General features: G+C 50.2%; 1 protein-coding gene across 2 annotated transcripts in view; it reads right to left on the minus strand.

The window, feature by feature from the left end:
- The window catches only part of LOC119972782 (elongation factor 1-alpha-like), a 143291-nt gene that overhangs the window by 60995 nt on the left and 59513 nt on the right, over positions 1 to 22783 (minus strand). Inside the window, exon 1 of one of the 2 annotated variants that reach the window (XM_038810153.1) lies at positions 2571 to 2625. The exons of the other annotated variant lie outside the window; for it this stretch is intronic. The gene's annotated coding sequence lies outside the window, so the exon portion shown is untranslated. Of the gene's footprint in view, positions 1 to 2570; positions 2626 to 22783 lie in introns of those variants that run through there. 2 annotated transcript variants of the gene reach the window in all.

The following is a 22783-nucleotide window of genomic DNA, read 5'->3' on the forward strand; positions in this document are numbered from 1 at the left end:
GGTTTGGCATGATGGTGCCACGAGCGGTTACCCCGTTTGCACCCCCAGCGCCTCCCCCCCCCCCCCCCCCCCCCCCCATCCTCCCATGGCAGCCTACCCCAGCCGGGGTCTCCCAGCACCCGCCAAGCACTGGGGCAGCAAGCCCAGCACCCCCGGTCTCTTTCCTTGTGAGTAAAGATTGCTATTCACCTCCTCGGTACCCACAGAAGCCCTTCCACCAGGTTCACACTTTTAAAAAGGAGTACTAATCAACGCCAGCGTGACCATTTGCTGTGGAGGCCGATGAATGACAGAAGGCCGTTGGATATGGGGTGGCTCTCGTTTATTGTGTGGAAATAGGGCTTAAGTGGTGATAATTGGTTTCTGCCACGCTACAGCGCAATCCCGATTTCACCGATGGGAGCAAGCCATTTAATCGCAAACTGTTAGGCGCCTGGCGCGGTTCCCGTTTTTGGTCTCTCCCGCTATTCACCGGCCTTGTTTTGCTTGAGCGAGAGCATAACGAGGCTGGAGAATCGCACCCACAGTCTTTTACAAACAGTAGCTCAGTAGTATATTGCTGAAAATAAATACTTTGTCGAAGATTTTCATCATGCGCTCATCAGGACAAATGCAAGTATACCAAATTTCAAATAGTCAGAAATATTTGTACGACCGGAGAAAAGGGGTGCTAATTGATTGTCAAGTTGACCCTGATTGACTGAGGCATTGCTATGGAGAAAGAAAAAATAAACTATAGGCTCCTCCAGTTTCCAGCTAATTCAAAAAAAGGTGGAAAGCTTGAAAGTCTAGGAACACGAGATATATGACCTAAATAACCAGTTGGAGAAACTGTGAAGAAGCTCATTTTGTGGACAAAAAATTGTACAAATTTAATGCATGAATTTGTTTGCACAAAACGGGTTCCTGCATTGAATGCATGTTGCTTCTAGCAAGCATAAATGAGCCACGTCATGAGCTTGACTGATTATCTTAAAGTAGTTGCTAGTGAGACTATTAGCCCATTAGTGCCAGTGCGATGCCAATTATGCCGGCTGTACAACTCAACAATTAGTTGGTCAAATTAAACACCATGTTCCTCTGGTTGTTCATAATAGGCACAGTACAGACTATACTCAGCCATGCTGCACTTGTAAAACCCAAAACAAATATCTACTGTTTAAAATAATCAGTCAAGCTCTACTAGCTCATTTAAGCTTGCTAGAAGTGACATACATTCATACACAGGGACCCATTATCTGCAAACAAAAGGAACATGTTCAAACTTTGCACCTTTAAAAAAATTATCCAGAAGCAATGGCAGTGAAGGAAAGGGGATATATTTCCAAGTCAGGGTGGTGTTTGACTTGGAGGGAAACCTCCAGGTGGTGGTGTTCCCAGGTATCTGCTGTGTTTGTCCTTCTAGATTGTATAAGCCATGGGTTTGGAAGGTGTTGCCTAAGAAGCCTCGGTGAGTTTCTGCAGTACATCTTGTAGATGGTACACATGGCTGCCACTGTTTGTCAGTGGTGGAGGGAATGAATGTGATTGTGGAAGGGACACCAACCAGCTGCTCTGTCCTGCATGGTGTTGAGTTTCTTGACGGTTGTTGAAGCTGCGCTCATCCAGGCAAGTGGACAGTGGCCAGGATTCCCCATTTCTGAGACTATAGGCTGGATTCTCAGATTTTGAGGCTATGACTGGAGGAAGTCAGCGCCGCCCCCACACTGGTGCTCTGCCCGGTGGGGGGCCAGCAGCTGGGCCACGTAAAGCGTTCTACCTGCAGATATGGATGGAGAATTGGCAGGTCCGTGGCCGCACATGCGCACGGTGGCGACCTGCGGCAGCCGCGCCGTATAACATGGCACCGGCCGCGCAATGCCCCAGCCTGCCAGTCAGCACCCCCTCGCCACACCCGGACCACCCCCACCAGTCCCAGCCGAAGTCCCCCCGGCTAGCGGAGCCCCCCCCCCCCCCCCGCGGACTGTGGCGGCGCTGGGCAGTCCGCAGCCACCACACGAGGTCCCCCGAAAACTGTGTGGACACGCGACTGATGCCGTTGGGAAGTCGGCCCACTGGGGCGGAGCATCGGGGGAGGGCCTCAGGTGATGTTGGATGCGATTTCGGCGTCAGTAATTGGAGAATCCCACCCTATGTTCTCCTGCCAGAGATGAATCGCACTCGATTTGCGCTCATATCAGGAAGTACATCCCAATCCCTTGCAATGCAGAATTTATGCATGGTGAGGATTGTGAGGGATTCCCTCGGGAATCCCACTATTGGGCTGCCATTTTGAACGGGCAGCCCAATAGTGAGGTCCGGTAGCTGGGCCACCACCCTGCAACGCAATTTAGTCCCTCCCCCCAGGATTTTTCTGGGTCCCCCCCCCACAATATGAGGGTGACCCGACCCCCCCACCCCCCTCTGCCCACCGGAGACCTTCCAATTAGGGAGAGCCCACCAGAGGTCCCCCATCAGAGACCCCGTAGAAAGACTCCCACCAGAGTCCCCCATATGATAGACCCCTGCCTGGAAGCTAGAGAGCCGTCCAGACAGAGGCAGTGAAAAATATCACTCCTTTGAAAACTCACCTGTGCAATACACCTGCTAGCTTAAGCAGAGGAAACAGCACCTGTCAATTCCTGGAAAGAGAAAACAAGTCAGCTGGGTTTAAACTCCCTCAGATCTTTGATTTCAAAGCTTTTTATTCATCTTGCTGTGAAATTACCTTCACTAGGCTGTGATTGACAGCTTCCACACACACGCACACACGCAGCTGTCTACATTGTTTTACTTGTCTCTCTTCACACTTGAGTGGCTTTGAAATACCCAGCTGTGAAACTAACCACAATGTTTCTAAATATTTCGCTCTGATTGACAACTCCTGGCTCACATCATTTCTGTTAGTTTCACAGCTGGACAGGTCTTGGGGGGAGGGGGTGGTTACCCTCCAATAGCCTTTGGGAGCAACTCCCTTAAAGAGTTACTCCCTTGGCCCACCGTGATGTCCACCACATCAGGGCTACGTTTGTCAACACCTGCACCAATTCTCATCCACGTGATTCCCGGCCCAGAGAATCACGTGGGCCTGGAGAATATGGGCCACACGCACAATAGCACAGATAGTAGCAAAAGGGGACATGCTTAATGATTTGTTACAGTTCATGATGAAGATAAAACAAAGGAGTATATGGTCAGCTGTCCTTTGGTTGGTCTCAATGCAGTGATTCCACATTACAGCCATTTTCGTTCAGTTGTCTTCCTGTGCGCCACCATGTGGACCAAATTATAGACCAGTAAGCCTCATGTCGGTAGTGGAGAAAATTCTAGAATCCATTATCAAAGATTTTATAGCAGAGCACTTAGAAAATAGTGGCAGGATCGGACAGAGTCCGCAGGGATTTATGAAGGAGAAATCATGCTTGACAAATCTACTGGAATTCTTTGAGGATGGAACTAGTGGAGTTGATGAGGGAGAGCCAGTGGATCTGATATATTTGGACTTTCAGAAGGCTTTTGACAAAGTCCAGCATAAGAAATTAGTGTGTAAAATCAAAGAGCATGGGATTAAGGGTGGTGTATTGAGATGGATAGAAAACTGGTTGGCAGACAATAAACAAAGAGTAGGAATTAATGGGTCTTTTTAAAATAGGCAGTCAGTGTCTAGTGGGGTACCCCAGGAATCGTGCCAGGACCCCAGCTATTCACAATATATATTAATGATTTAGATGAGGGAACAAAATCGAATTCCTCCAAATTTGCAGATGACACCAAATTGGTTGGGTTGGTGAGCTGTGAAGAGGATGCAGAGATCATTCAGCGTGATTTTGACAAGTTGAGTCAGTAGGCAAATGAATGGCAGATGTAGTATAATTTGGATAAATGCAAGGTAATCCACTTTGATAGCAAAGACGAGAAGGCAGACTATTATCTAAATGGCCATAAATTAATACTCTTCTCAACCAATATTTTCATTTCATTTCATTTCAATACCACCACCCCATCTATTTTCTTTCCTTTCCTTTATTTTCTGAACACCTTGTACCCATGAATATGTAAAACCCCAGTCCTGCCCTTCCTTGAACCAGTCTCTGTTATCAGCACAGCATCATATTCCTACATCGCAATTTGCACCTTCCCAATCTTATTTACTATACTCCATGCATTCACATACATGCACAGTAACCCTGATTTAGACATGATTACTTTCTCTCTTACTCTGATTTCCCCTATTAATTTACTATTCTTTATACTAGTGGCATCTATCTCTCCAAGTATTTTGTGCACCCTGGTATTCCTTTCTAATATTTATGATGTGGAGATGCCGGCGTTGGACTGGGGTGAGCACAGTAAGTAGTCTTACAACACCAGGTTAAAGTCCAACATGTTTGTTTCAAACACTAGCTTTCGGAGCACTGCTCCTTCCTCCTTCACCTGAGGAAGGAGCAGTGCTCCGAAAGCTAGTGTTTGAAACAAACATGTTGGACTTTAATCTGGTGTTGTAAGACTTCTTACTGTTTCTAATATTTGTTCTTGGTTCCCGCGCCCTGCCGAGTTAGTTCAAAGCCCCCCCAACATCACTATTAAAATGCCCTGCAAGGAACTCAGTTTCAGCTCGGCTCAGGTGGAACCCATCCAACTTCCCCAGAGTCAGTTCCAGTGTCCCAGAAATCTAAAGCCCTCCCTCCTACTCCATCTTTCCAGCCACACATTATTCTGTTTTCTCCTCTTATTTCTGTACACACTTGCACACATCACTGGAGTAATCTGGAGATTCCTACATTTGAGGTCCTGTTTGGTAATTTTCTACCAAGCTCCCTAAATTTTTTTTTTTAATAAACATTTTATTGAGGTATTTTTTGGTATCATAATAACACAATAAACAATGTACATGAAACTATAAACATATTGCAAAAGCTGTCTCCCTCCCTTACAGGTATGACCTTTATTAACCCCCTACTCTAAGCTAAACTAACCGCTTCTGCTGACAATTAATTTTCCGCGAAGAAGTCGACGAACGGTTGGCACCTCTGGGTGAACCCTAACAGTTAAAATCTGGGATGGCCACATTCAGTATATAAAATGGACACTTGCAGAGCCTATAGGGAAAATGGACAATGCAAAGCAAACAAGCAGGCACAGAGTTTGAATATATATTTGGAAGGCAGACTGCAGACGGAACCAAAACTCTGGGTCGATTTACATATTGATGGCCCATCTCCAGGAAACAAAGAACGAGTGCTCAGTTAGCCGATACTGTCCCAGACAGTCCGGTGCCACTACCCCAGCAAGAAGACACAAACAAAGCAAGGCCAACAGCCACTTAGGACACGCCCAGCCATCAAGGCACCCACCCCTTTATTGGCTTAGATCGATGGCAATGATCAAGAAGCTGTCCAATTAATTGGGACCAAGTTTAAGGCCCGCCTAAAAGCGCGCGAAGCCCCTCCAAGTATAAGAAGGAACCCCCGCGAAATGTTCAGTCTCTTCAATTTGGCTCTCAACTAGAGAAACCCTTCCACCAGAACCACCAGAAGCAAGTAAATTCAAGTTCAACGTCGCTACTAGACGGACGACCTTAGCTGTACTCCTGTTACCTCTTCGAACCCAACAGCCTCAGATCCGAACAACGGCCATTGTTCCTCTGACCTAAGTGGGCACCCGAAGTTAAGTATAGGTATTAGTGATAGGTATACTTTAGCTTGCAGTGTTATTGTGCATGAATAGATCATACTGTGTGTAAATAAAGTAGTATTGACTTTGAACTAACTGGTGTATTGGCTCTTTGATTTCGGTTAAAACCTTGTGGCGGTATCGAGAGATACCTGGCAACTCTGAACACATACTCATAATTAGGATTAAGAAAGGTGATCTTATTTTTTTTTAAATATAATTTTTATTGGAATTTTTTACAGAAAATATAAAACGTAACGACAAACAATGAAATGCAACAAAATAACCCATAATAACTGTAACACCCCCAGACCGTATCGACGCATGTATCCCATCCCCCACCCCCCCAACCCCAATGAACAACAGAAGAACTTAAAAAATAAATTTAAATTAAATAAACTAACATAGTCATCGTCCGCCCCCCCCTTTTCCCTCCCCCCTTTTCCCTCCCCCTTCCCCCTCCCCCCTTTTCCCTCCCCCTCCCCCCCTTTTCCCTCCCCCTTCCCCCCTTTTCCCCCTCCCCCTCTTTTCCCTCCCCCTTCCCCACCCCCCCCCCCCCCCGGGTTGCTGCTGCTACTGTCCCCGTACCCTATCGTTGAGCCAGAAAGTCGAGAAAAGGTTGCCACCGCCTAAAGAACCCTTGTACCGACCCTCTCAGGGCGAATTTGATCTCTCTAGCTTAATGAAACCCACCATGTCATTGATCCAGGTCTCCACGCTTGGGGGCCTCGCATCCTTCCATTGTAGCAAGATCCTTCGCCGGGCTACTAGGGACGCAAAGGCCAGCACACCGGCCTCTTTCGCCTCCTGCACTCCCGGCTCCACCCCAACCCCAAAAATCGCGAGTCCCCATCCTGGCTTGACCCTGGATCCCACCACCCTCGACACCGTCCTCGCCACCCCCTTCCAGATGAGAAAGGCGATCTTATTAACTGCCATATTTATAGCAAGTAAACCGAGCAACAAAGATAGCCATGTCCGATGGCCAGGTCTCTGACTTCAGGGGTTTTGAGTCCCTCCAAGCTAATTGTATCCGTTTCCGGGCTACCAGGGAAGCAAAGGCCAGAATGTCTGCCTCTTTCTCCTCCTGTATTCCCGGGCCTTCCGATCCCCTGAAAATCGCCACTTCTGGACTCAGCGCCATCCTTGTCTTTAACACCTTGGACATGACATTTGTACACCCCTGACAAAATACCCTAAGCTTCGGACATGCTCAGAACATGTGGACATGGTTTGCTGGTCTTCCTGCACATATTGCACACCTGTCTTCCACCCCAAAGAATCTGCTCATCCGGGCCACTGTCATGTGAGCCTGATGAACGACCTTGAATTGTATCAGGCTGAGTCTGGCAGATGTTGCGGCCTCCTTCTGCACTGTAAATTCTATGTTAAATAAAAAAACTCAACGGGTCCGCCCCTAGACCATCCTCTATCTCTCCTCCCAGCTCCCCCTCCCACTTGCGCTTCAGCTCCTTAGTCTGCGTCTCCTCTGACCCCATAAGTTCCTTGTAAATGTCATAGATGCTCCTTTCTCCTACCCACCCTCTGGAAACTACCCTCTCCTGAATCCCCCTTAGTGGTAGGAGCGGGAAGGTTGACACCTGTTTACGTAGGAAGTCCCGCACCTGCAGATACCTGAATTTGTTTCCCCTCGCCAACCCAAACTTCTCCTCCAGCGACCTCATTCTCAGAAAGCTCCCCTCTATAAACATATCCCCCTTCCTCTCAATCCCTGCTCTGCGCTATATCCGGAAGCCCCCATCCATACTTCCCGGGGCAAACCGGTGATTATTACAGATTGAGGACCAGACCAATGCTCCCTCTGTTCCCACATGCCTCCTCCATTGCCCCCAGACTCTCAGGGCCGCCACCACCACGGGGCTGGTAGAGTACCGTGCCAGCGGGAACGGCAAAGGCACAGTTACCAATGCCCCCAGACTGATGCGCTTGCATGAAGCTGCCTCCATACGCTCCCATGCCGACCCCTCCCCCACCACCCACTTCCTGATCATGGCTATATTCGCCGCCCAGTAATAGTTACTAAAATTTGGCAGCGCCAGCCCACCCTCTCCCTGACTACTGTCAAGCATTACCGTCCTTACTCGCGGCGTCTTGCCCGCCCAAACAAAGCCAGAGATCATTTTGTTGACCCGTTTAAAAAAAGACCGCGGAATAAAGATGGGGAGACATTGAAACACGAACAGAAATCTCGGGAGGACCGTCATCTTCACCGTCTGCGGGGCAGCACGGTGGCGCAGTGGTAGCACTGCAGTCTCACAGCGCCGAGGTCCCAGGTTAGATCCCGGCTCTGGGTCACTGTCCGTGTGGAGTTTGCACATTTTCCCCGTGTTTGCATGGGTTTCGCCCCCACAACCCAAAAGATGTGCAGGGTAGGTGGATTGAACACGTTAAATTGCCCCTTAATTAGAAAAAAAATAATTGGGTACTCCAAAAATCGTCCTTCATTTGGTCTACGAGCCGGGCCAGATTTAATTTATGCAGCCGGTCCCATTCCCGCGCCACTTGAATGCCTAGATACCTAAAGCTTCCCCCACTAATCTAAACGGCAGCTCCCCAATCGCCTCTCCTGTCCCCTTGCCTGGACCACAAACATCTCACTTTTCCCCATATTTAGCTTATACCCCGAAAACCGGCCAAATTCCCCTGGAATCCTCATGATTTCTTCCATCCCCTCTAATGGGTCCGATACATACAGAAGCAGGTCGTCTGCATAGATCGAGACTCAGTGCTCCACACCTCCCGGGACTAGCCCCTTGAGGCTCTCAGAGCAATTGCCAGCGGCTCTATAGCTAGCGCGAACAACAGTGTCTCATCCCCGGTGCAGTCGAAAATAGTCCGATGTTGTCCTATTCATCCGTACACTTGCCACAGGAGCCTGATACAGCAACCTGACCCAGTCAATAAAACCCCGCCCAAATCCGAACCATCCCAGTACCTCCCACAGATAATCCCATTCTACCCAATCAAAAGCCTTTTCTGCATCCATTGCGATCACTACCTCCACCTCCCTACCTTCTGGGGGCATCATGATCACATTTAACAACCTTCTTACATTGGACACCAACTGCCTACCCTTAACAAACCCGGTCTGGTCCTCCCCAATAACGTCCGGAACACAATCCTCAATCCTGGAGGACAAAATTTTGGCCAGCAGTTTGGCATCCACATTCAACAGTGATATCGGCCTGTGGGACCCACACAGCTCCGGGTTCTTGTCCCGCTTCAGAATCAGCAAAATCGTGATCTGTAACATTGTCGGGGGAAGCACCCCACGCTCCCATGCCTCCTTGAACATCCTCATCAACACCGGCCCCAATATCCCAGAGAACGTTTCATGAAACTCCACTGGGTACCCGTCCGGACCCGGGGCTTTACCCTCCTGCATGGCCTTCAGACCCTCCACTATCTCTTCCAACTCGATCGGGGCCCCCAGCGCTTCTACCAGCTCCCCGTCCACCTTTGGGAAATTCAGTCCCTCCAAGAAGTGTCTCACCCCCTCCGGCCCCGTAGGGGGTTCCGACCGATACAGCTTACTGTAGAAATCCCTAAACGTCTTATTCACCCCTGCTGAATCTCCAACCCGGTTCCCATCTCCGTCATTTACTTTCCCAACTCCCTGGCTGCCTCCCTCTTTCTAAGCTGCTGTGCAAGCATTCTGCTGGCCTTCTCTCCATACTCATAGATCGCCCCCCTCGCCTTTCTCATCTGCTCCACCGCCCTCCCTGTGGTTAACAAGCCGAACTCCGACTTTCGGTAACGGCAATGAGCGAGTAAGCCGCGCATTCGGTGGCTCTCACTCCGGCGGGAGTTGTGGACCTGGTTCCCCAGTTTTTCGGGACCGCTGAGCACTGGAAAGATGGCCGTGGAGGGGCTGAGTAATGGGCAGAGCTGCATGCAACCGCTGGAGAGCAGGAAGCAGTGAAAACAGAAAAGAAAAGGACAAAGGAAACGTGCAGTGGAAGCTGACCCGGGAGCAAAGGGAGGAACTTCTTCACCCAAAGGGTTGTGAATCTATGGAATTCCTTGCCCAGTGAAGCAGTTGAGGCTCCTTCATTAAATGTTTTAAAGATAAAGATAGATAGTTTTTTGAAGAATAAAGGGATTAAGGGTTATGGTGTTCGGGCCGGAAAGTGGAGCTGAGTCCACAAAAGATCAGCCATGATCTAATTGAATGGCAGAGCAGGCTCGAGGGGCCAGATGGCCTACTCCTGCTCCTAGTTCTTATGTTCTTATGTTCTTATGTTCAAAGGTGGCGGACCTACGGACCTCAGACCCGGCGATCCAGCTAGCGCTGGAAAACATGCTGCAGGTGATTAAGAGCAGTTTTGAAGAGCTGAAGCTGGATAACTTGGACCCACTTCAGAAGGCAGTGGATCAATTGAACCAGAGATTGGATGCCCAGGACAAAAAGGTTAAGGAGCTGGGGGAAGCGGTGGAGGAGCAGGCGGACACGCAGATGATTGCGGCGCTAGAAGTCGATGGGTTGAAGGAGAGGCAGAGGAGACTGCTGGACAGGGTGGAGAAGCTGGAAAATAGAGCCCGTAGACAAAATTTGAGGATCATCGCCCCCCCCCCCCCCCCCCCGGAGGGGGTTGAGGGAGCTGATGCCATAGCGTTTTTGCCTGACCTGTTGCTGCAGCTGATGGGGGCTGACGCCTTTCCGCGACAGCCAGAGCTGGAGGGGGCACATAGAGTACAGGCGAGGCAGATGCGTCCGGCGGGTCTCCCCCCCCGTCCGATGGTGATCAGGTTCCACAGGTTCATGGATAAGGAGCGGGTGTTACAGTGGGCAAAGAGCGCTAAGAGCAGCATGTGGAATAACAGTGTTGTTCGCATTTATCAGGACCTAAGCCAGGAGGTGGCTAGGCAGCGAGCAGCCTTTAAACAAGTTAAGGAGGTTTTGTTTAAAAAGCACGTGAAGTTTGGTCTGCTCTTCCCGGCCCGTCTTTGGGTCACACATCAGGGCCAACACCACTACTTCTCCGATCCCGAAGAAGCGATGGACTTCGCAAGGGATCAGGGGCTGGTTCCGCATAAAGGACCCACGGGCTCAAGCTCGAGTCCGAGAGTTATTGTCTGGGGGGATGCCTACCGTGCCTGGACTGACGGTCGACTGTTTACTGCTTTAAAGGTGCCTTGTGCTGTATTTTTGGCAGCTTTAGCCTAGGGGGTGTGCGGGGGAGGAGATCCCCCTCTTGCTTTCTTTTACCTTTTATCGTGCTCTTTTTGTTTGTTGGAACCTGCACTGTAACATAAAGGTGGCCGGTATGCTATGGGGATTAAAGTTTTTGGTTGTGGGTTTTTATGTTTGTTTTGGGTGGGTGTTATACAGGTACTGTGTTGTTACTTTACTAATGCTCAGAAAGGGACGTGTGTTAACAATGATCTGTTTACACGGCTGGAACTGTGTTACACCTGGAGCAGCTTCACTTTGCTGTTTAATGTCCCCATCTCGTTTGATCTTTCCCATTATAGTGAGACTGCCCCAGTAGGTCAGATCGGGGGATGGTGTGTTGATGAGTTCGGGGATGAGGTCGGAGAAACAATGGGAGTGAGACAAGTGGGTGCCGGAGGGATGAGTCATCGGACTAGCAGATTGGCTAGTCAAGAGAGTCAGGTGGGGGGGGAGGGGTGCCGGGCCCAACAAGGGTTATGATTGACCGGGGTGGGGGGGTGGCAGGGGCGGGGGGGGGGGGGGGGGGGGGGGGGGGGGGCGACCAGGCTGATCACCTGGAATGTCAGAGGACTAAACGGGCCAGTCAAAAGGGAACGTGTGTTCGCCGCGCACTTCTGGGCTCTAAAGGCGGACGTAATTATGTTGCAGAAGACACATTTGAAAGTGTCTGACCAGATTAGACTAAGGAAGAGCTGGATCAGCCAGGTCTTCCACTCGGGCTTGGACTCTAAGTCCAGGGGGGTAGCAATTATGATCAATAAGCGGGTTCAATATGAGGCGGAGGGCGTAGTCGCAGATGGCGGGGGCAGATTCCTTATGGTAAGGGGCAAGCTGGAGGGGAGGAGAGTGGTGCTGGTGAATATATATGCTCCAAATTGGGACGATGCTGAAAGAGTGCTGGGGGACTTCCGGTGGCGGCGATGTCCGAGTGAGCCGCACATTCGGCGGGCTCTCACTCCGGCGGGCATTTAGGGGCTGATTCCCCGCGATAGCGGGACCACGGAGCTGAAGGAAGGCGGCGGTGAAAGTGCTGAGGAGCGGGCTGCGGTACATGGAGCAGCGGGAGTCCAGGAGGCAGAAGAAGAGAGAGAAAAAGGGACAGAGACAAGGAGCTGAAGAAACTTACCTGGAACCTAAGATGGCGGACACACGGACCCTGGACTCAGCAATCCAGCAGGCGCTGGTTAACATGCTCCAGGTAATGAAATCCAGTTTTGAAGCGCTGAAGCGGGACAGCTTGGACCCAATTCAGAGAGCGGTGGATCAGCTGAACCAGAGGCTGGATGCGCAAGATGTTAAAGTTAAGGAGCCGGGAGAGGCGGTGGAGGAGCAGGCGGATGCGCAGACGGTTGCGGCGCTAGAAGTTGACGGGCTGAAGGAGTGGCAGAGAAGACTGCTAGACAGAGTGGAGGAGCTGGAGAATAGAGTCCGCAGGAACAACCTGAGGATGGTCGGCCTCCTGGAGGGGGCTGAGGGAGCTGATGCCGCAGCGTTTGTAGCAGACCTATTGATGCAGCTGATGGGGGCCGAAGCCTTTCCGCGACCGCCGGAGCTGGAGGGGGCAAATAGAGTGCAGGGGTGGCCGGGCGGACCCCCCGCCCGATAGTGATTAGGTTCCACAGGTTCGCGGACAAGGAGCGGGTGCTGCGGGGGGCAAAGAGCGCCAGGAACAGCGCGTGGGACAACAGTGTCCTCCGCATGTACCAGGACCTAAACCAGGAGGTGGCTCGGCGGCGAGCAGCCTTTAAGAATGTCAAGGAGGTGCTGTTCAAGAAGCACGTGAAGTTTGGTCTGCTGTTCCCGGCTCGTTTATGGGTCACACACCAGGGTCAACACTACTACTTCTCCGAGCCTGAAGAAGCGATGGATTTTGCGAGGGATCAGGGGCTGGTCCTGAAAACAGGCCCCACGGACGCGAATTAGGGCCCGAGGACTACCGTAGGAAGGTACGCTGAATGGGCCTGGACTGCTGTTCAACGGTTTGCTGGGTCAAAGGTGCCAAGCAGAACATTTGGGACTCTTTCCTTTGTTCATAGACATTGGTTTGGGTTTTTTTTTAGTTTTTTTCTTCTCATGTTTTTGTTTTTTCCTCTTTTTTCTGTTTTTTTCCTTTTTGTGCGGATTTGTACTTTTTGTGCAGCTCGCGGAGGACACTGGAGCCAGCACGGTAACGAAGGGGGGCCGGTCAGCAAGGGGGGGCCAAGGACGTGGGTTGGGGGTATTTTTGTTTTGTTGGTGTGCATGCCTTCCTGTGCCAGTGAGTTTGCTCCAGTGGGTTGGAGAGAGGGATGGGGTGCCGGGGAGTGGGGAGGAGGACGGGGAAACAATGGGAATGAGACAGGAGGGCGCCGGAGTGTTGAGTCACCGAGCTAGCAGATTGGCTAGTCAAGGGAGTCAGGTGGGGGGGGGGGGGGGGGGGGGAGATCACAGCCAGTGGATGGCAGGGGTGGGGGTATCGAGGGATGTTGTTGGAGGGGGGGGGGGTTGTTCTGCTGACGTGGGAGGGACTTGAAATAGGCACTGGAAAGGAGGTCGAGGGTGGAGGCAGCCAACAGGTGGGCCAGGAATGGCGCGACGCACGGGCCGGTGGCCAGCCCGAGAAATGCTATGGCTGACCAGCGTGGGGGGGGGGGTTTCAATGAGGCAAGGGACAGAGGGACCCTGCCGCCGACAATGTCGCAAGCCACTATATCACTGATATTGAAGCGGGGTAAAGACCCAGAGGCGTGCGGGTCCTATAGGCCAATCTCCCTGATTAATGTTGACGCCAAGCTCCTGGCAAAGGTACTGGCGGGTAGAATGGAGGACTGTGTACCGGAGGTGATTGGGGAGGATCAAACGGGGTTTGTGAAAGGTAGGCAGCTGGCGGCCAACCTGAGAAGATTGCTCAATGTGATAATGATGCCCCCGGCGGGCAGGGAGGTGGAGGTAATGGTGGTGTTGGACGCCGAGAAGGCCTTTGGTGGAGTGGGACTATATATGGGAGGTGCTCGGACGGTTTGGGTTCGGGTAGGGACTGATGAATTGGATCAAATTATTATATTAGGCCCCAAAGGCCAGCGTCAGGACTAACAGAGAAGCGTCGGAGTACTTTAGGCTGTACCGAGGGACCAGACAGGGCTGCCCGCTTTCCTCGCTGCTGTTTGCGCTGGCCATAGAGCCATAGAGCCCCTGGTGAATGCGCTGAGAGCCGCAGAGGAATGGAAGGGGATGGTGAGGAGCGGGGTAGAACATAGGGTCTCTCTTTACGCAGACGACCTGCTCCTATACTTGTCGGACCCAGTGGCCGGGATGGGAAGTATACTGGGAATGTTGAGGAAGTTCTGCCAGTTTTCAGGATACAAATTAAATATGGCCAAGAGTGAAATGTTTGTGGTACAGGTAAGGGGCCAGGAGAACTGATTGAGAGGGCAACCGTTTAGGCTGGTTGAGGAAAATTTCCAGTATTTGGGAATCCAGGTGGCACGAGACTGGGGCAGGCTGCACAAGTTAAATTTGGCCAGGGTGGTGGAGCAAATGAAGGGAGAGTTTCGGAGATGGGATGCACTCCCGCTGTCGCTGGCTCCCGATCTTTGTCCCACAGTCCTTCTTCAAAAGAGTTAACGGGCTGATCATGAGCTTTGTCTGGGCGGGAAAATCCCCGCGGGTGAAGAAGGCGATGCTGGAGAAGAACCGCAGCGAGGGAGGGCTGGCTTTGCCGAGTCTGATTAATTATTACTGGGCGGCCAACATCGCTATGATAAGGAAGTGGATGGTGGGTACGGGGTCTATCTGGGAGCGGGTGGAGGCGGCTTCGTGCAGGGGCTCCAGCTTGGCAGCCCTGGTCACAGCTCCTCTACCGCTGCCGCCGGCCAGGTACTCCACCAGCCCAGTAGTGGTGGTGACCCTGCGGATATGGGGCCAGTGGAGGAGGCATGTAGGGGAGACGGGGGCGTCGGTTTGGGCGCCAATCTGCGACAACCATCGGTTTGCCCCCGGGAGTATGGATGGGGGGTTTCGAGCATGGTGGTGGGCGGGGGTGGGAAGGGTGGGCGATATGTTCCTGGAAGGGAGCTTTGCGAGTTTGAGGATCTTGGAGGAGAAATTTGGACTGGTAAGGGGAAATGATTTTAGGTACTTACAGATGCGGGACTTTATACGCAGACAGGTCCCATCCTTCCCACGCCTCCTGCCAATAGGGATCCAGGACAGAATAGTCTCTAGAGAAGGAGGAGAGGGTAGAGTCTCGGCTATCTACAAGGTGCTCATGAAGAGGGAAGAGTCCCAGACAGAGGAACTGAAACTCAAATGGGAGGAGGAACTCGGCGGTGAGATGGAGGACGGGGTATGGGCAGAAGCCCTGAGTAGGGTAAACTCAACCGCAACATGTGCCAGGCTCAGCCTGATTCCGCTGAAGGTAGTTCACCGGGCCCACATGACGGTGGCTCGGAGGAGCAAATTCTTTGGGGTAGAGGACAAGTGGGCTAGATGCGCAGGATGACCAGCGAACTACGTTCACATGTTTTGGGCATGCCCTAAGCTCGGGGTACTGGGAGGGATTTGCAGATGTCATGTCCCGGGTACTGATAAACCAAACATATGCACACCCCCCACTGCGCTTCCGTGAGCTAGCCTTCCCAGCTAGCTTGATGGCCCCCATCTCTGGCACCGGATAGTCTCCCACCTATTGTTCCTTCCCCCCCCCGTTCATACAAACATACTCCAATATGAAAATCGCTTATTGTCACGAGTAGGCTTCAATGAAGTTACTGTGAAAAGCCCCTAGTCTCCACATTCCGTCGCCTGTCTGGGGAGGCTGGTACGGGAATATATAACGGCAATATAAAACAATCGCCACACAATTGGGATTGTGAAAAACACCAAAATCTAAACAAGCACACCTCCATCCCCCAACAGTGCAAATGAAAGCCTTAACTCATTCAGCTCTGCCACTGGTCCCAAATCAATACAGGAGGCATTACTAACAGTTTCCACAAAATGAAAAACAAGAAACTTTTTTTAAAAAAAAGAACAGAGAAACAAAAAGAAAAAAAACATGAACGTTGCAGCAAAGTTCAAAAGTTCTCAGTTCACCACCAGTCCTTTCCTTTTCACGAAGTCCAGTGCTTCCTCAGACGACTCGAAATAAAAGTGCTGTTCCTCACACATAAGACCATAAGACCATAAGACATAGGAGTGGAAGTAAGGCCATTCGGCCCATCGAGTCCACTCCGCCATTCAATCATGGCTGATGGGCATTTCAACTCCACCTCCCAGCATTCTCCCCATAGCCCTTAATTCCTCGCGACATCAAGAATTTATCTATCTCTGCCTTGAAGCCATTTAGCGTCCCGGCCTCCACTGCACTCTGCGGCAATGAATTCCACAGGCCCACCACTCTCTGGCTGAAGAAATGTCTCCGCATTTCTGTTTTGAATTTACCCCCTCTAATTCTAAGGCTGTGCCCACGGGTCCTCGACTCCTCGCCTAACGGAAACAGTTTCTTTGCTGGATACAACAGTACGAACTTCACCTTTTTCTTAGAAAGGATCAACCTAATCTGGTTGAAGCCTGTTCTTCTCCTGGCCACGTCTACACTCAGGTCTTGGTAGACCCACAGGATACTATAGCCCCACTTAGAGCGCCGTGTCTGCTTGGCCCACTGTAGAATGCGCTCCTTATCCAAGTACCTGTGGAATCTCACCACCATTGCCCTCGGGGGGAGGGGGGGTCTTCCATTCGTGGCTTCCTCACGAGTGCTCTGTAAGCCCTGTCCACTTCCAAGGGTCGGGAGAGTGCCCCATCCCCCAGTAGCTTCTCAAACGTATCTGCGATGTATGCCCAGCGTCCGCTCTTTCGGATCCCTCCGGGAGCCCAACAATTCTCCAGTTCTGCCGGCGGGACCTATTCTCTAGGTCCTCCACCTTCTCCAGGAGCTTCTTCTGCTGGTCTCTCAGCATCCCCACCTCCAACTCCACCGCAGTTTGATGTTCCTCCTACTCAGCCAGCGCCTTCTCCACCTTCTGGATCGCCCGATCTTGGGCGTCCAATCTAAGCTCCAGCCGCTCAATCGACTCTTTTATCGGGTCCAAGCAGTCCCGTTTCTGCTTAGCTTACTGAATAACTTGCATCAGCTGCTCCGTTGACCCCTGGGTCGACAAAGCAGAGGTCCGGTCCTCCACCATGCTGCCTCCTGCTGCAGCTTCAGCCCAAGCCTTCTGTCTTTCTGTTTCTGCCTTTACAAGCACTTCTAGCCCTTCTCTCCATGCACCGATGTGGGAATTCAGTACACAATTGCCTCTGTCTTCAGTTTTACAGTTCAAGTCCAGTAGAAAATCGGGGGGAAAAGGTCCAGAAGTTTGACCCGAGCGGGAGCCACCAAATGTGCGACTTACTCCTTTATAGCCGCCACCGGAAGTCCCTAAATTTTTATTACAGGACCATATCTCCCTTCCTACCCAAGTCATTGGTACAAATGTGGACCACAATCTCTGGCTGTTCATCCTCCCTTAGAAAAATGTCCTACAGCTGACCTGTGCTATCCTTGACCCTGGCATACCATCCTGGAGGCATGTCTACAACCACGTAAATGTCTCTCTGTTCACCTAATATGACTCTAAGTCAGAGTTGGAGACATTCACAGAACTTCCCGAGGAATTATCCATCTGAGGTTGAAATTTCCTGACCATGTCCTATGTAGGTCCGCATATGAGGACTTCCACAGGGTCCTGACGGCCAACGTAAGTCCCACTGAAGCCACCACAGGTGGCCGAGAAACCCGTGGGCAGGGGGTGAGCTACTGGCAGGGACAGTGAATCGCAACGGCCGGAGAATTCTGACCAATATATAAATATTAAAAAAGACAACTGCAAGTCTCTGAATTCCCCGGCTAAATGAAGACATTAAAGACAAGTTAAAGTGAAAGGTGTATGGGGTCTCCAGTTTCGATCAAAATAAGAGCGAACACCATAAAATATGGAAATATTTTTTTTTTTTTTACTTTTTTTTTTTTTTTAATTTTTTTATTGGAATTTTTTGCAGAAAATATAACAAAAAGTATAGCAAAAAGCAGTAATATGCAACTAACAGCCCCATAACACCCACAATTCCCCCCATACCGTAACATCACATGTATCACATTCCCCCCCCCCCCCCCCCCAAACAAGAGAACTTAACCATAAATTAAAATTAGATAAATCAAATTTAAATAAAATAAGCTAACATAATCAACGCCCCACCCCCCCCCCCCCCCCCCCCCGGGTTGCTGCTGCTACTGTCCCAGTACCCTATCGTTGAGCCAGAAAGTCGAGGAAAGGTTGCCACCGTTTAAAGAACCCTTGCACCGATCCTCTCAGGGCGAATTTAACCTTCTCAAGCTTAATAAAGCCCGCCATGTCATTGATCCAGGTCTCCACGCTTGGGGGCCTCGCGTCCTTCCACTGTAGCAAAATCCTTCGCCGGGCTAAAATATGGAAATATTTTGAGGAGAATAAAAATGAAAACCAGGAAAGAATATAAGAAATTTCAAAATTAATTTAAAGGAACAGTGAAGTGTTCCACAAATCGATCAATAAAAATAAAATTGGTGAACATGAAGCAGGACCCATGACAGAAGAGGATAGATCATTAAGGATAAGTGAAAATTGGCAGGGATACTTAAGTATTTAATTGCACTGTTACAAAGGAAATTTGGGGAGCGGGTAAGTCTTGAATTGCTTAAATGTTATCATAAAATAAATGGCGGAGAAGTTAGTAAAGTTAAAGGAGGACAAAATACCAGGATCTAATTGGAGAAACCCAAGGACCCTAAGGGGAATGGGGCAACAATTATCCAGAGCCCTAGAAATTACAGTCACGCATTATGCTAGTGATAGGATGTAGCCATTTGTGACTGCCATTTTCAAAAGGGGAGACAGTGCTAATTTTGTAATTACAGGCCAGTTAGTTCAACATCAGCGGAAGGAAACATTTGAGGATATTTAATTAAAGATTAAGTTATTAAATGCCTGGATGAAGAAAAATAATTAGAAGCAGCCAACATGGATTGCAAAAGGCAAGAATTTGCTTGACAAATCTGATAAACTTTTAGAAGGCCACAGTTAACTTCATTTCAGTGGCAAGCTTGCAGAGACATCTCCCAAACTGAAGGTGAAAATGATCCTACTACTATCATCTATTCCCTTTGAAGCATATAACACGAAATGGTGTGTCATGGCACATCTTAAGTGCTCTTTTCTCAACGTGCAATAATGTTGCTGGTGCTTAATGCCCACTTTAAATGGATTTGAATGTGAAACATGAAATAAATTGAGCTGCATTACTGCACCCTTATTACCATGAAATATGAATGTCAAATGAGATTCACTCTCATTCTGTGCAACGTTCAAGACTGCTTGTTCAAAACCAGAAGTGGAACACTAAAATAAATGAGTATCCTGTCCTAAATAAGCAGCGATCGAGCATAATCCAGTACAATCTGGTTAGAGTCCAGTAAGTTCCCCTTTTACAGTGCCTGTGTGCATGAGTTACCACAGCATTTTAGCAAAATGGATTACCTCCAATTTTTGAAAGCACTGTATTTATTTTGTATTGAATCTCTTATACAGTTCTGTGACTTAGATAGTTAGCCAAGTAGTACAAGCTAGAAGATGAAGTTAAATGGACAAGCCTTGATCTGTACGTTGATTAGTGACTGTAGGAATCCACATCTTTGTTTATACTGCTGAAGAAACTGGGTACTGTTACAACTATTCTACTAATATACTAACCCTTTGAGACTTTTGCATTTCTCCTCTTGTGTACCCCTGATTTTAATTGCTTCACTATTGGTGATTGTGCCTTCAGATATCCAGCCCAAAGCTTTGGAATACCTTTCCCAAATTTTTCCACGAATGTCCCACTCCATCTTTAAGACATTCCTTAAAACCTACTTTTTTGACCAAGGTTTTGTTCATCTGACCTTGTATGGCTTGGTTTTGTTGCTACTATTATGAAATTTGCTAATTATGCTTGTAGTAGGGGCCCCCTTGAAGGGGCAAGGTTTGGAAGGATCATGTGACCCTATCGGCCAGTTGGGCTGCAGCTTGTGAAACCAGAAGGCTGAGCGTAGGCTTTTCTGGCAGAATTGATCCTGGAGTGTAGAAGTCGGGAGCACATCCTTGCACTCTGCATATAGATATAGTTATTCTAATAAATAGTTTATTGTTGTTCAAACCTGCTGGTCGCCAATCACTCAGATATTATAACACCAAACTGTGTTCAAGTACCTAACATAAGGGACTTCCGGTGCTGGTGATGTGCTGAGCAGACGCTCATCTGGTGGCTCTCCTCCCAGCCAGAACCAAAAAAAGACACTCTTAGATGAATTTTGCCCAAAAGATCAATAACAAAACAACCCCAACGGAGGAAAAGGAACCAACAAGGAAAGAATGCTAGCGAACGGGATATCAAGAGGCTGGAGGGATGGCAGAAGTGGCAGAAAGGGTCACGAACAACGAGCGGATGAGCCGGCGGCAAGGAGCCACGAGGCAAGGAAGCCCTGGTCTCCCAAGAAAGGGGGAGACCATCGACCCGAGCATCAGTCTCCCCCTCGCCACCAGGAGATGGATGGATGGAGGACTTTCCTAAAGAAGGAGCTGGTCACCATGAAAGAGGCGATTAGAATCGAGATCCATGTGGCAGTGAAGGTGATGGTGACGGAGGCGATGGTCCTCCTACAAAAGACGATCGATGGACTGGGAAAGAAAGTGGAGAGGACGATCCAAGACCTTGAGAGAGCCTCGACTGACCAGAGTGACAGGATTGTCGCTCTGGAAGCAGTGGTGAAAAGGTTGGTGGCGGCCCAGGGGAGCTTGAAGGGGAAGGTCGAGGACCAGGAAAATTGGTCCCGATGGCAGAAGTTGCGGATCGTGGGCCTGCCGGAATGCATCCAGGGCAGAGACCCGACAGGCTACCTCACCTAAAAGCTGGGCAACTTATTCGGGAGGGACAGCTTCCCCAACCCCCCAGAACTCGACAGGCACACAGGTCACTCAGACCGAACCCAAGGCAGGAGAGCAGCCGAGAGCGATAATCAGGAAGCCGCACCGGTACCAGGACAGTGAGAGGATCCTGCGGTGACGACGACGCTAGACAGACAAAGTGAGCACATGGCAAGGACATAGAATCCGGATCTATCAGGACATTAGGGCAGACCTGGCAAAAAAAAGGACCAGAGCAAGGACTACTATTTCAGGAAGACAGGCAGTAAGAGGGGCCACAGCGAACCTCTTGGCAGAGACGGAGTGTCTGCCGGAGGAGTGGGGGGACAGCAAGCGGGAGAGGCAGGGAGAAGGGCAGGAGGGGAACAAAGAATACGTAGGAAACAGGACAGGAAAAAGAGTTGGCACTCGGATTGGCTTTGGCACGCAGGGAGCAGGCCAAGGAAACAGGATGATGCCGCAAACAGCCACTTTGGAGGGTCCCTAAACAAAGGGAGACCCCAGAGTGCAGGGGCGCACCCATGTGGCATACACAGTTGGCGGGCATGTTGGGTGTCCCTTGGACAAAAGGAAATCCCGGAGCGCAGGGGCCCAGCTTCATGGTGAGAACAGTGACCGTGGACATTTTGGACAGCCCCCTAAGAAAGGGATACCCCAGAGTGCAGGGGCGTGTCCATCAGGTAAGTATGGTTGCTCCCGCAGGAATGGGGGGACAGAAACCCCCCCCCATCAGGATCATTACCTGGAATGTCAGGGGACTTAAAGGCCTGGTGAAAAGATCCAGTATCTTCACTCAGATAAGAAGTCTGAAAGATGACATAGTCTTCCTGCAGAAGACATATCTGAGGGAGAAGGACCGACTGGGGCTAAGAAAGGGTTGGGACAGATGGCTAGGTGAGTAGCCATACTGATTAGCAAGAGGATGAAGTTCACGGAGACAAGGATGGTTACGGACCAAGGGGACGGTACGTCATGGTCAGCAGTGTCCTAGATGGGGCACTGGTAGTTCTGGTAAATGTGCACGCGCCCAACTGGGCCAACACAGACTTTATAAAGAAGACCATGGCGGAAATCCCCAACGTTGACACACACTAACTGATTATAGGGGGGCGTCTTTAACTGCATACAGGACCGCTGACCAACCAATCAAACCCCAGAATGAGGAAAAAGACAGGCATGGCTAGGGAGCTGGGTTCATTCATAGAACAGATGGGGGTGGTGGACCCATGGCGGTTCCTATGCCCCAGCGAGAGGGAGTTCCCATTCTTCTCACCGGTCCACAAGGTATACAACCGGATCGACTTCTTTGCACTGGGGAAATCGGTGCTTTCAGGCATAGTAAGAGCGGAATACTCCGCGATAGTCATCTCTGACCACTCTCCACACTACATGGGTGTGAGGTTGGTGACAGGCATGCCCAGCAGCCAAATGGAGGCTGGACACGGACCTCTTGGCCGATAAGACGTTCTGCCAGAAAACATCACAGGCCATAGGCGAGTATGTTGCTAAAAACCAGAACGGAGAAGTCTCACCTTCCACGTTTTGGAAGGCACTGATGGCTGTGATCAAGGGGAGAAATTATAGCCTTCAAGGCTTGCAGAGACAAAGAGAAGTCAGCCATGCAACAATTGACCGCCACGAGGGGTAATCCAGGGAACTACAGGCCGGTGAGCCTTACGTCACTGGTAGGAAAATTACTGGAGAAAATTCTTCGAGACAGGATCTACTACCATTTGGAAGCAAATGGACGTATTAGTGAGAGGCAGCATGGTTTTGTGAAAGGGAGGTCGTGTCTCACTAACTTAGAACATAGAACATAGAACAGTACAGCACAGAACAGGCCCTTCGGCCCTCGATGTTGTGCCGAGCAATGATCACCCTACTCAAACCCACATATCCACCCTATAACCGTAACCCAACAATCCCCCCATTAACCTTACACTACGGGCAATTTAGCATGGCCAATCCACCTAAC

The sequence above is a fragment of the Scyliorhinus canicula genome, chromosome 10 (genome assembly GCF_902713615.1).
Source record: "Scyliorhinus canicula chromosome 10, sScyCan1.1, whole genome shotgun sequence".
Taxonomy (NCBI): domain Eukaryota; kingdom Metazoa; phylum Chordata; class Chondrichthyes; order Carcharhiniformes; family Scyliorhinidae; genus Scyliorhinus; species Scyliorhinus canicula.